Source organism: Octopus bimaculoides, chromosome 10 (assembly GCF_046866305.1).
Source record: "Octopus bimaculoides isolate indiv1 chromosome 10, ASM4686630v1, whole genome shotgun sequence".
Lineage (NCBI taxonomy): Eukaryota > Metazoa > Mollusca > Cephalopoda > Octopoda > Octopodidae > Octopus > Octopus bimaculoides.
In genome coordinates this window covers 82,945,903-82,961,182 of record NC_142937.1, presented here as the reverse complement: position 1 = coordinate 82,961,182, position 15,280 = coordinate 82,945,903, and the positions used below count along the sequence as shown (strand labels likewise).

At 32.8% G+C, this 15,280-nt stretch overlaps 1 protein-coding gene and 1 long non-coding RNA gene across 40 annotated transcripts in view; one reads left to right on the top strand and one right to left on the bottom strand.

Moving 5' to 3' along the window:
- LOC128248924 (uncharacterized) overlaps window positions 1–2,385 on the top strand; it is a 126,972-nt gene extending 124,587 nt beyond the window's left edge. Inside the window, exon 4 of one of the 2 annotated variants that reach the window (XR_008265079.2) lies at window positions 1,739–2,385. This is a non-coding gene — a long non-coding RNA (uncharacterized LOC128248924). Of the gene's footprint in view, window positions 1–1,735 lie in introns of both variants that reach the window. The other variant, XR_008265077.2, reaches the window with a different exon arrangement.
- LOC106871599 (tyrosine-protein phosphatase Lar) overlaps window positions 1–15,280 on the bottom strand; it is a 591,306-nt gene that overhangs the window by 258,720 nt on the left and 317,306 nt on the right. The window lies entirely within an intron of this gene.

The following is a 15,280-nucleotide window of genomic DNA, read 5'->3' as shown; positions in this document are numbered from 1 at the left end:
TTCCTTCTTAACCCTTCTGTGATCATATCTCAAAAGAAATATGATGTTTATGCTTCAACCGATTAACTTTATAAATTAAATATTGCATTAAGATAACATTTATAACACAAACAGAAAGGTTCTGGTAGAAAATATTAACGGATGGTTTTAATGTAATTCTTCAACACTTTAAACAAGCAGTTTATATAAAAGAAACATGGTGGTAGCCTCAGGTGGGTTAGTATCAAAAGGGTTAAGAACATTCGTCATTAGACACTTTGATTTAACGTGTATATATTGCAGGTATATTTTAGTTTATGTGCATATTTATACAATGATTAATGTTTACCAACTGCATATGAATATTTTCCTATTTTGAGAAAGCTTATAACACACAAACAGGCTATAAAACATTAGTGATAGTTATGAGAAAATATCAGGCTGTTTTCTTCTTTCTTATTGTTCCATGGCTACCAAATTTAAAACAAAGAATCTACATAGGTATTAATAGAATTTACGTTCAGTCACTTGAGCAAATATTAACAGTGTGGTCTAAAGTCCTACACTCCTTAAAATAATTTCTTTCTACACCTGATATCAAAGAGTTACCTCAATACTTGAATAATTTATCAGCTATGGCAACAACTTTATTTAAAACCTTGATGTCATGACATCAGTGGGAAGATGGCCAAGATAACGTGATTACACAGACGTAAATTCGTTTTCTATGATATAATTATACATCAACACATTTCTACCATGCTGTCTTGTCTTCATTTAAATAACAAATCTCGGTTTTTAAATAGCTCCACTAATTTGTTCATTAAAACATCTTTTATTTTTCTTACAATACTGATCACAAATTACGTAATTGTTTGCTATTTTAATAGCTTTAAAATATATTTATTTTAAAGTTCATTCTATCTTATTTGAAATCCTTCTATTATAATTAAATTCTTCATCCATTCAACCAGCAATCATTTGACTTTTTCAGCTAACTTAATATCCTTGGTTTCCTATGACTTCAATATTACTATCATTCAATTATTTGATACTGACATTATGGATCAGCTAGTAAATACATATCGGTAAAAATATTTTAAATTCAATTTAAGACTAATGTAGCTAATTGAGGGAAGCTTGCTCTTTCTATGAAAACATAAACAAGAGAAGAAAAATTACCAGTAAGTATTTTTCAATACTGGAAGCTCTTCTCAGTTTTTCTGTTGAGTTAATTCCTTTAGAACTCACCAACTTTCTTCTCTCAAGCAATTCAAATTGAGTGTTAACTGATGTTACAATTTCACCTAGTTATCCACATTTTTTAATCTCAGAAGAATCCACTTCTTCAGGGAAATTAATAAAAAATTGTTTCACTGAAATCACTAAATACTTTGCATTTGCTGTCCATACTTCTCTAACATGAAATTTCTCACTCCTTTATTTCTGAGCACAGAGAGAAACCCTTCATTACAAATGTAATCTCATCCTTTAGGAATCTAAATCATCATCTCCAGCTTTGGCACTTATTAAGTCATTAAAGTGAAATAAGTTATCTAATATTTCTAGCAAGCTACCTGAGTACTTTGTGGTCTTCACAACATAGTCACTCACATAATTAGAATGCTTCCCAGTACATTTGTGTTGACATTAGTCTTTCCATCTTTTAAGACCTCACCTCAGTCACCAATGAGTAAATTACTTGTCATCCACCTTCAAGCCTAAAGAGTGAAACCTGACTTTTGATTTTCTTCAGCAGAATCTACAGTGTCACTGGTTATCAATGTACAGAAATTTCTACAAGACCAAAATCTTATGTAATGAAGAACTGAGATCTGATAAGGAAACATATGAGGGTTGATATGGCAAGATAGTCATTTTGTGGTTGTTAGACTACCTATGAAGAGTAGCCAAATCTCCCTCAAATTACACCTTACTGTTGGAAATGAAGGACAATGTAGTCTTATATACGCCTTAAAAAAACAATGGAATGCTTTTGACCACAGGTATGTACAATTAGAATTACAATTAACCTGGAGCTAAACAACAATTTAACTTGGTGATTATCAATTAAATATTATATAAGTGTGGATGTTTATTAAAAAAAGCCTTCACTAAAGATCAGATATAAATTTTAAAAACAAATAGAATAAATAAATAATTCATGATAATCTTTATTGCTCTGCAGGCAACAAGTCAATCAATATGAAACTTCATTTCTTTTTTTAAATATTACCACTGATTATTTTTAAAGAGAAAAATTAATTAGGAAACCTTTTTTTGTAAATAGATAAATGCAAATAAAACATTGATTTATCACTATTTCATACACATGAAATAGAGTGAAAAATAAATATTATATGTTACTGTACTCCTTACCAGTAATAAATTATGTTAATTTTCCAAGCATGATTTGATCAGTCACTCCAGGGGCTTCTCTTTTCTTTAAATGTTTTGCGAGAACAAAAAAAAAAAATTCCTAAATTTCATCTAATCATTTCATTGCAAGCTCTACAATTCATATGTAGCAATTAATTTGCACTCTAATTTTAACAAGTCATTTTTCTCGCATTGATAATGCTTCATTACCTTGGCAACGTCAAAGCATTAATTGTTTAATATAAATTAGTGTAAAGAGCTTAACGTGTAACTTGATTAGTCAAGTGTATATTTATGTTGAGAATATTCTTGCAGGTGGTGTATGTGAGTCATAGTCAAAAGAGTAAGCAAAACAGCTGATGTAGCTGTTATTTAAAAGTAAGATAAACATTCAAGTGTTGACAGAGATAACATTAAGAGCAGATTGAGATAACATTTTTGATACTAGACACATACAGATAGAAAACAAGGTACTAAATATTCATCAGTATTCATTATCACCATCATTTAACATCTCTTTTCCATGCTGGCATGGGTTGGACAATATATATATAAATATATATACATACCCAAATTGGTGTTAAGCAATACAAATTTGTGGGGGGGTTTTTTTGGGTTTTTTTATAATAAATTATTCCAAACAATTTTGTCTCCCTACATCAGCAAACTTGTTTTTGTTTACTTAATGGATTTTCATCACTACTTAAACACGTACGGTGGAGGTTACACTTTGTTTGGTAAACTTAGAGTAACATGTCAGGATTTATCTTCTGCATTTGATAGAACCATGAAAATAACATCATCGAAAATATTGTTTCTTACATCACACTCTATTTCTCAACCATACATTAAATATGTTAACACAAACTAATCTAATGTCACTGTTCCCAGTTATTGCCATCATCATACAGAGTTTAACATGAAACTACCTCAAGTAACCTGAGTTACTATAACAGATATTAAAATTAGAGTTAAAAATTAATACAAACAGTATTTATACTATTTTTTTTTCTGTCTTTTATACAACCTTTAGAATAGTTTTTAATCTCTTTTTCAGTCTGTTTCAAACATTATGATTTAAATATCTGTTTACAAAAGAGAAAAAAAAAAAACAAGCTTTCCTATTTTCTCATTTTCAGGATAGCAAGAGTGATTATAATTATAAAGCATATTTTCAAAGAAATTTTTTTTCCTAATTTTTTTTATTTGGATATTCTAGTGAATAGTTAGATAAAGTAATTTACAACTAGAGATATCACCAGCATACAAAACCGCATTACCTCTGTCCATTTCCTTAACTTTTACACTGTTATCAATAGAATAAAGTATTATGTTCAAAGGTATTAAGGATAATTCCTTATAGCAGAATACTAAACATCAATAAGAATAAGATTAAGCATCCTTAGCATCTCTATAATCTAAAATAATGACCAGTGGCAAAATCTCAGCATTTCCGTTTTGAATTTCTTTATGAATACAAAAGTGAAATCTCAATAGAATCATGTTCTACAACCTGAAGGTGTAACATGTGGTGGAAAATTATACCTTGAAATATAAAGATATCAGTCGTTAACATCTTAGGCAAAACTATTTGATTCATAGAAAATAATAAAGCATTTGCTTTATAAATGAAGCCTCCATCAGATCTTTTATACTGCCTGCCTGCCTACAGGACTATTAGTATCACAATATATTAACCTGCTGACTTTAGTAGGAAAGACTATAAAATAATATTTTATGTTAAATAACTTAAGCAATGCATATTAAGATATTTATGGTTGGTTTTACTACAAGATTGATAATTCTAAAATGATATTGGACCATATAATTGATTTTTTTTTTTACCCCAATTTACAGCTATTTCTCTAAAAAAAATTCTACTTAAAAATCCTTTGCTGTCAATTTCCATATGATAAAAGACTTTTGTTTCTTGCCAACAAAGGAACTAATGATGACACTTCCTTTTCTAACAGTCTCCTATCTTTGGCATTGAATTATCAATAGAAATGGAAGATAGTGCTTATTTACTCTCATTTTAAAAACCTCATTTTAATTACAGAAGAAAGAAACACATTCATCTACCTCCTATATAAAATATCTTATGCATTAATACCATTAAGAGAGTATGAGAAAAATCAGAAACTGAGCTTCAGGCGTTTGACTCTTCTGATACATTCGATTCTAATTAATCAGAGATATTGCTAGTTAGCCTCAAAGTAATCTGTTTAGAATATATTAGTTCAGTGAATGTGATTGCGTCATTGAAAAAAATCCCATTGATCTTAGTTTAGAAGTATTCATAATAAAATAAAAAACAAATACCCAGGTTTGGTCAAATGATTCTGTTAGATCCTGCCTGTGCTAACTATCCAGCTTTCTAATTATAGCACAGTTAACTACATTGTTTAGAACAGCCAACAAGATTAGTCTTCAGATTTTGATTTTTTTAATGTAATTTTAAACATCTTACAACAAAGTAAGACAATTAAAACAAAATACTTAACTGTTTCATTAGCTTATTTTAAACAAAATACAATGTGTGTGGTGCGTGTTTATTTGCTGGGCCAGGAAGAAGCAGCAGTACCTCTGATCTTCATAGGTTCTCTGAGACTGGGGAGTTCGATGTCATAAATGCTCTGTTTAAGCAGTTGCCATTCAATAACACAAAGAAAAGACATGAGCAGGCAGAAGATTCCAGAGGTTGATGTTCTTAGCAGCCAAGATCCAGAAGAAGTAGTAATCATGTCCGTCACAGTGACCTCACTGGGTTTCTGAAAGTTACATGCGCAACTCTTTCTTCCAGACCCCTCTCATAGAAGAAAAAAGCAACAACCCTGTAGGACATTAGTGAAGACTTAATTTGACTCATATTTCTGGCAACCAGAGTGATTGTAAAGAGGTTGTCACATCCTTTAAAGGTATATTCTGCTGATATCTGGAACATGGCTTAACAAAAAGGTTTTTACATGTCATTGTAATACTAAGAATTTTTGTTTCAAAGTAGCATACGTAGGATAGGCTGGTAGTAAAAGGAATGACAAGGAATGCAACTAAAGCCATTTTTAATCATTTATCATATTTTAAAAAAGAAAGGTATGTAAATTACAATAACATGATATGAGCAATGGTGATAAGATAAGATCAGATGTCTTACATATATTACTTGCATGACATTATAAGCAATCATTTTAAATACTACAGAGACTCAAGTTTTAAGGTAGTGCAAAGACTATTAAAAGTAGCAATAATTCCTAACTAGTTGTTTAATTTGTGGATCCAGAGAAGAAAGAAAAGAAAAGTTGACATCAGCAGGATATAAATTCAGCAGGTAAATATTGTAAGGCAGATTGTGCAATGTTTTAACAAGTCTACTATAATAACTGAACATCAGAAAAGACCATGTTCTTAGTGCAAGTATTTTGATTTGGGATAATTATTTTTTAACACTAAGTTCTTAAATGTGAAATAAGACAGAGATTTCACTGCATAATTTGTAAGCTTATACTGGAGGAGCAATGGATCAAATTAACTATATCATGTTACAACTCAAATTATCTGTGTCAAATTGGCAAATAATAGAATCTTTTATGTATTGACACCATCTTGCTTACCTAGTGATCCTAGCACAAAGCAGCCTTTATAATACTGGTCACTTGACTGCTATAAGTAGCAACAAATTCTCCTGCTGCCGTATGCAAGGATAGAGCACAAATAATTTAATTCTACACATCCCTAAAAAGTTGCGATGACTATAATCATAGGCTGACTTGGAACTAAATGCCAACAAAACAACAAACCAATAAAGTAAATACTGCCTGGTATTCAGCCTGGCAAAAATAGCAGCCATATATCCCTCAAATAACACCCCACTACCTTCACAAAAAAACTCCAAAAAGAAGGGAAGATATATTAGATTATGTAGTCCCCAAAAAAGGATGGAATGGTGACAGCTAGATGACATACTCATTCAGAAATCATTACATAATAAACTTTAAAAAAAATTGGGTAAACTTTTATATTTAAACATAAACTTTTACATATTGGAAATATTTGCACCATTTTCCAGTATTCAAAATTAGATTATTTTTAACATTTGAAGTATTCTGAATTACTAACCCCTTTCATGGCTATATTTCAAATGAGTAATTTGTAAATAAGCTTTAATGTATTTTCAATATAATCAAAATTTTGGTATGGTTCAGTAAAAAGTTTAGTAACATATCTTGTCATTTTATATATTTTTATAGATCAACTGATATATTACACTGTCATTCATGTAATGAGATTTTTATCACTGTTTTAACTTAGTATGTTTAGTCTGGGTTAAGCAAGGTCACTATTATTAATTAAGAATGCTTCTCTTGTTGTTTCAGAGTTCTCTCATGACTTTTAACGTGTAATCTTACATATTTTAACAGATAAGATTATAAATAGTAGCAAAAGTTTTGATCTCAAAGATAATCCACAGCACAAAGATAAACCAATTTAAGAAGCGAAGAAATGATAAAATAAAGTAATTTTCCCCATACTTCAAAATTATAACAACTATATTTTTGATCCAATCCTACAGAACCTTGGATAAGTGCTTCCTATTGTAACGTCATGGCAGCCAAATCTTTATGAGTGAACTCTAGTAGGGAGAAACTTAGCAGAAGACTATTCCTAGTATTTAGCAATATAAATTTGTTGCACCACAGCCTGATTCTTATGTCTTCAGCAAAACCTACTCTGCTGCAAGCATTTGAGCCAGATCTACAGGCCAGATTAAAAATTCCCTCTTACAATTGTAACAAGCCGAGAGAAAGGTTGAAATAACTATCTTTCTCTTTCTGAGGAAACCATAAAAAATCATTTCTAGTTTTTCTTAAAAAAAAAAAAAAAATACGCTTTTTTGGCTGTGTGGTAAGTAGCTTGCTTACCAACCACATGGTTCCTTGGGCAATTGTCTTCTACTATAGCCTCGGGCTGACCAAAGCCTTGTGAGTGGATTTGGTAGACGGAAAATGAAAGAAGCCCGTTGTAGATATATACATATATATATATATATATATGTGTGTTTGTGTGTGTCTGTGTTTGTCCCCCTAACTTCGCTTGACGACCGATGCTGGTGTGTTTACATCTCTGTAACTTAGCAGTTCGGCAAAAGAGACCGATAGAATAAGTACTAGGCTTACAAGGAATAAGTGCTGGGGTCGATTAGCTCAGCTAAAAGGCGGTGCTCCAGCATGGCCACAGTCAAATGACTGAAACAAGTAAAAGAGTATAAAAGAGTTTTTTTTTTTTTGATAATGTTGTTTATACAAAAGATAAAACTACATTGTTAACTCCTGAGAAAGACTACCAGTAAAGAGTCCCAAGGTGTAACATTTCAGAAGTCAATTTCAAAGTACGGTTCACTGTTAAAAGAAAGAACCTTAAGAGTTAACACCTATAATCAATGCTTTATATTTATTACAGCAATGAGCTTGATATAATAAGTATACCATCACATTACTTTGGTCTGTGCATCTGGATATAAAGTGATTGCCAGTGCCCCTGGACTGGCTCTTGTGCGGGTGGCACATAAAATACACCATTTGAGCGTGGCCGTTGCCAGTACCGCCTGACTGGCCTTCGTGCCGGTGGCACGTAAAAGCACCCACTACACTCTCGGAGTGGTTGGTGTTAGGAAGGGCATCCAGCTGTAGAAACTCTGCCAAACCAGATTGGAGCCTGGTGTAGCCATCTGGTTTCACCAGTCCTCAGTCAAATCGTCCAACCCATGCTAGCATGGAAAGTGGACGTTAAATGATGATGATGATGATATACTCCAATGTTTTTCAGCCTTTAAAACTTCACAACATTTATGGCCTACTTTTACTTTATAACTTACACAATAGATACTGTGCACAGCCTGTCTGCTATATAGTCTATTTCCAAGTCTTTGTAAACTCCTTTTAAACAAGTCACAATGGGGTCAGTCAACCTGTTAGAAATGTAAGCAAAATTTCCTCAAATTCATGACTTTACCACATTAAAAATAGATATGAAACACTGGATGATGTACTCCTAGGTACACTGCCTTTATAAAGAAGATAGTTGGCAAGCCTTTCATCACAGCTCAGCTAGATCTGGTTTAACCTGAGACTAAACAACAACAACTAGTTTTAATTACCATCTATTACTTTTTCAGACTTCTTCCCTTCCCCTAAGAATTTTAGATAAATTTATTTAGGAAATTGTTTAGATGATTGTCACAGCTTGAATGTTTCGTACATGCATAGGCCTGCCCAATTAGAGCTGATCTGAGACTAAACAACTCTAAAACCAGTACTTATATTTTTTGCCCTGACAACACTCAAGTAGTTAGAAATTTTCATTTCAATTCTTCAGCAATTATCACTTTTTTTCTTTTTACTTTCTTATTCAAAGGGAAAACTAGAATACCATAATGTTGGCATTGTTATGACAATATTATTAAAGGAATCCAATCATGAATCAGTCATAACAGTTCCAGTAACTAATAAAAAGAACAAAAGAGTCAGTAGGGGGCTTCATTTGCTAACTATCACAATCTCACATTCCTTAAGGGATTATTAGTAGACACCTGCATACACTAAGAACACAGAAAGCTCGTTAATTATGCATTATCCTATGTAAATTTATAAATAAGATTAAGTACTAGAAAACATCTAAGTCAATAATTATGGATAATGTTCATATCACGAGAAAATAGCTAAAACCTGACTGTTAATCCCAAATCTTTAATCTTTTATTTTGTTTTATGGTATTAAAACAATATTGTTAAGCAAATAAAACACATTCGATATTTTAACAAAAGGTTGTACTTTTTATTTTAAATCTATCATTAATAATGCTGCACATTATCTATTCTGAAAACAACCAGAAATTCTAAAATATTTTACATTTATTTTTTTATATAGTTATCGATTTTAAAGATTTCTGCTCAAACTACAAGATATGAACCATGCGTGGTGCCAGAAGAATTAAGGTTCAAACTTCTATCATAGACAATACACTACCTTAAACCCTTCTCCACTTTATCAAATCTATTAACAGATAGATACACATAACTGGTTGAGACAACAGACACATAACACTTACAATGCCTACTTAATGTTATAGCACTTTTTTTTTTTTTACTACCCAACATCTAATTTAAGTTGAACACAGAGCTGGAAGGGAATAAACAGAAGTTTTTGTAAGTAATATAACACAAGCAAATCCAAATAGTTTACCTTCAGTTCTGTGACTGAGCTTATAAATACTAGTAACTACATTTAATAATAACAATAATAAAAATGTTCCTAATTTTGGGCACAATGCTAGCAACCTTTACCCATGACGAACATTACTATGGGATTCCTCCAATTTTATTTTTTTTAAAGCAAGTATTTGTCTAACCTTTCAGCGTACAGATAACTCAGTGAAAAGTGGTGCTTATCTATTCGTATATCCCTATCGTTCTGAATTAATCATGCATTATCTTGCAGATTTAAGACTTCAATGATGTGTAAGGTAGACGTATGAAGCCAGATTTGGCTGGTTTGAAAACAAAACAGGCAGAGTATTCGAGCCTGTTAAGGCTGGTTCAAATGCTAAAGGGTTAAACATGTTTAATGTAGCAACTGCTTAATTAGCAATGCACCCTCTGCAATTAACAAATTATATGATAAAACTATGTTAGGCCAGTAAACTGTTGATGCAGCAGCATAGGCCAAGTCGAAAGGGCCTTGAGTACTAAATGTATATTCAATCCCTCCCAACCAATCACTTGACAGATTGCTGCTATTGTTCTATAATTAAAAAGAATGACAGTTTTAAAAAACAATTACTGTTGGCTAGTTGAGAATGTTCTCTGTGGTTATATTATCAAACCAACGTGTGGCAAAGGATGCTAGGTAGCTTTATCCATTAGCATCCTTTGGAGTTGCTTGATAGTGTTGACACTTATCACCTGCATCATGGCTGAGTACATGTAATATTTCATTTTGTATATTGGCAGTCTTGGATCTGGTTGGTAGGGCTGTTCTATAGAGCATGAACAGACATTTACAAGCAGCTTGCCTGTAGAAGCTGGTATTAAGAAACCCCTTCTTTTTTAATAAACCCAAGTTATTCCATAATCCATGGATAAATAGTTGTAGCTAGATAATATATATCAATGCATCATAAAACACCATCTCTAATATTTAATGTAAATATTAAAATTTAGACATCAATCAAACAGTAACAAAATAGACAAAAATGAAATATGTACTCTAAAAAAGAAGGCAATAAAATTGCTGCACATTATTAAACAGTTCAAAGAAATAAAAAAAATTATTTCTGTGCAGCAATGAAATACAGAATCATATGCAGTAAAATCAAATTAGAATGTCATTTTTGTTCCATACACTTTTTCTACATTGAAATGTTTGTTTCAATAAATTGCTTCACATTTGTATGTGAACTCATTAGCATTAACAGGGTTAGAGCTTCTACCTGCAAGAAGTAATAGTCAAATCTATCCATTTCATAAAAAAGAAAGCATATTTGACAATGTAGTCCAAGATATTCAATGACGGAAATTAACAGTTGCATTGGTTGTACCTAGAATATTCTGGAATTCTTTGAGCAAATGTATTATTGTGTGTATTTGTGTATATATATTTATGATTATACATACATATATATTTATAAAAGAAGAAAAAGAAAATGGAGATTGGGAAGTTAATAATTGTTTATTATTAACAGCAAATTAATCATCTATATGTTTGATGGTCTTCTTTCAGTTTTCACCAAGACAACTCAGACCTTTTATGCATCTCTCAGCCAGACACAGTGTGTGACTAGGTTGGCTCTTTCAATTACAAGCATTGCTAATCCAACAGCTTTCACAATTTCCATCTACCCAATTTCACTCACAAGACTTGAGCTGAGTCGAGATTATGACAAAAGACATTTGCCACCAGGACTTCATGACTACAACACACTTCTTAACTACTTGGTCATGTCTTATATATATAAATCAAAGATTACTGCCCCATATAGATTAGTAAAGAGTGACTTCTGAATAAGAGTTAGATGGACACAAAAGTAAAAGACAATTTGGGAAAATAAAACATAAAAAGTGAAAGAGCTCATAGATTCAGAGAAGTTCTAGTTGATGTTTATGACAGAAAGTAGAAGTAAGTTAGCAGTTTTTACAAAACAACAAGGCTACAGATCAGATTGAGGGCTGGATATAGGCCACATCCAGACAGAAGAAACAATGATGAGCTAGAAGAACAAATCAACAGGTCTGGACAGTAGAAAGAAAGAGGGTATGAAAGGTCAGTACCATGTAGCTGGAGAAGAAACAAGCTAGAGAAGCAATCTGTGAGAAGTGTTCTAGTTTGCGAGATTGTTTACTAAGGAAATTGGAACATCATTAATGAGAAATGTATGCTGAACAACAGTCGTGCATTTGCTTTACTGATAATACTGAAAAGAAAGAGGCACACACATATTATTGTGAGAGATTGTTGAATGAAGAGACTGCAAGGAATAAAGAGGGCATATTTAATGTGGACCTAAGTATAGGGATTAACCATACAAGTTAACAGCAGTATGGTAAAGGGTATGACGGTAGGGAAAGCACCTGGACCATCAGGCACAGTCACAGAAATGCTAAAAATATATGACAAGATAGATCATGTGCTAGTCACACACAGAGAACAGAATTGTAGGGGTATCATCATAAACTGTTACAAGGGTAAAAGAGATGCACAAAAAGAAGTAAATAGCTTGAGTTTTGGAAATGACAGAGAAAATTTGATATCAGTATTAGCCTGGGGGCATTTTGTTTGGCACCAGCATTAGAGAGGTTGTCACACCTTCAGCATGAATAGAATGCCTTCTCTACTTTATGTACAAAATGTACTGGATGCATGTTATTGTGGTACTAGCACTAATGGTTAGTTAACAAACATACACACATGTATGTATATATTATGTATGCATGCACGTATGTATGTATACATGCATACATACATACATATTCATGCATGCATGAATATCTTCCCTTCGTTTATGTTCATTTTTCAAGCTGCAATAGGTTGTACAGTTCAACAAGGTCTAACTAATCAGAGAACAACACTATGCTCCAGTGTCTCAGTTTAAGTACGGTTTCTATAGCTGGATGCCCTTCCAAATACCAATCAATTTACAAAGTACACTGGATACAACTTTTTTCTGGCGGCAAGAATAAAAAGAAAACCCAAAAAGTGAAAGATAAGGGAAAGAGGGTTATGTCTTTAAGTAAGGTGATGAGAGGTACAGATATATTTTGAGATATATTTTGCAGTTCTTTTAGAAATCACTATTATTAGTATTACAAGTAAAGAGGTTAATATATCCAAATGCTTATAGTGTTGCACGCTATATGTATCACACACACACACACATGAAAAAATTAAAAGAAAAAATGAAATTGTATTTCATTAAAAAAAAAAAATTTTCCATATCACTTTAAAATTACAATGAGTTATTTACAAAAAAATTAGTTGGCTTCAAGTTTGGGTTAATTTCTATGAGTTCCGGTACAAATATTGATCTCCAATATATTTGATGTTGATTAACGCTTTTAATGTGTGTGTGTGTGTGTGTGTGTGTGTGTGTGTGTGTGTGTGTGTGTGTGTGTAACTGTATCAAGAGAAAGAGACAGACTTTAGCACATCTTTAATGACTGACTACTATTGTCTTAGTACCTCTGTTTTTAGCACCACTGCACATAAAAGTTCAATGTGAAAGATTACATAGTATTTGAGGTTTGATACATTAGAGAGACACTTCATCAGATTTGCATCAACAGGTGCATTCTTTCATTATGTGACTGTCAAGCATCATAGTTGTTGATATCAAGGGGGTGGTTGGATAAGTATAAAATAAGAATAAAAATGAAATAGTGGACAACACCAAGACAGTAGCAATACTATAAGATAAAGATAGAATTAGAAGAAAATACGTGTGTGTGTGTGTGTGTTTGTCCCCCACCACTTGTCATCCAGTGTTGGTTTGTTACATCCCTGGTTCAGCAAAAGAGGCCAATAGAATAAGTACCAGACTTTTAAAAAATTGTAAGTACTGAGGTCGATTAGTTCAACTAAAAATCTTCAAAGCAGTGCCCCAGCATGGCCACAGTCAAATGACCAAAACAAGCAAAAGATAAAAGATATGCATAGACATGCATATATAAACATATATATACATGTATACACACATATACACACACAGAGGCATGGTTGTGTTCTAAAGAAGTTTGTTTAGCCACTATATGATTTTAAGTTCAGTCCTACCATGTGGCACATTGGGCAAGTGTCTTCTATTATATAACCCCAGGAAAACTGTATAACAAACTTGCTTGTAGAAAATACCCCTAGCGGAAGCCAAGACAACAATTGAAGGATTGCGTTAAGTCTTTGTTGAAGGCATGTGAAATGTGGGAGGTGAGTTAGGAAAGCAATGCTTGTCATTGCCACCAATGAGGGTAACAAGTAAAGAAAAGGGTGGGTATTTTCAAAAAGACACACTTTTTTGTATGCAAAATTAAAGCAATCAAGTCAAAAATGCACTGCAAATAGGTGAATGAGGGAAGCTTGATCTGCAATAAATGCACACATGTATGTTTATCAAGAGCTGAGATCATTAGGCACCAGCTAAGTGTAAAGTATAAATCTGTTTGAGTGGACAATGTTCCTAATGGTCAGTGATGATCTTCCTCAATCACAAGTTCACAGCCATCATCATGTGTATATATATAAATCTGGAGAGTCTACTAGAATAGATGCAAGCGCTAATATATGATTTACAAAAACATGTGACATATTCATAAAAATCTGTAAATGTACAACCATCCAGATATCTGAGTAGCTTATTATTTTTTCTAATATATAATTCCTGTACATCACCTCCAAACCTTCTAACACATATATACATACATACATATATATATATATATAGCAAATACAAAAGAACAACACATTCATAGTCAATATGAATGGAGAAAGTGAAAGATATTACATTTAGGACATAGTCCTTCTTCATATTCAAGAGAAAAGACCAGGACAATTAGGAAAGAGAAGAATGGGGAGAACAAAAAAGGGGAACCAGCAAAAAATACATGTGTTCCCAGTTAACATTCTCCACCACCCACATGCATGCATGCACACGTACACATCCATAAATTTAATATGATGATACACAAAGATATTAGTAATACTTATCCTAATTAAAAGCACAGCAATTAACTAAACAGATCTTAATTAAAAGAAAAGGTATGTAAACCTCCAGCTAAAAGCTGCATTTCTATTACGAATGTCGACTAACATTCCATTGTATTGCAAGAGTTACTGGTGTAGGAGATTCATGTGGACTTTCACCAATTGCAAGCTGAACCCCTTTGAGAAAGGCATGAATACCACAATTCCAAATCGGTATGGCTACTAATATACACCCTTGTATTAAAGGGGAAAATAATTTGTTTGTTTTTGTTTTACTTTTAATGATAATACATTAGTGTGTCAAAATGTTGTGTTGTTGGCACTCCGTCGCTTATGACGTTGAGGGTTCCAGTTGATCCGATCAACGGAACAGCCTGCTCGTGAATTTAACGTGCAAGTGGCTGAGCACTCCACAGACACGTGTACCCTTAACTTAGTTCTCGGGGGATATTCAGCATGACACAGTGTGACAAGGCTGACCCTTTGAATTACAGGTACAACAGAAACAGGAAGTAAGAGTGAGAGAAAGTTGTGGTGGAAGAGTACAGCAGGGTTCGCCACCATCCCCTGCCGGAGCCTCATGGAGCTTTAGGTGTTTTCGCTCAATAAACACTCACAATGCCCGGTCTGGGACTCAAAACCGCGATCCTATGACCGCGAGTCCGCTGCCCTAACCACTG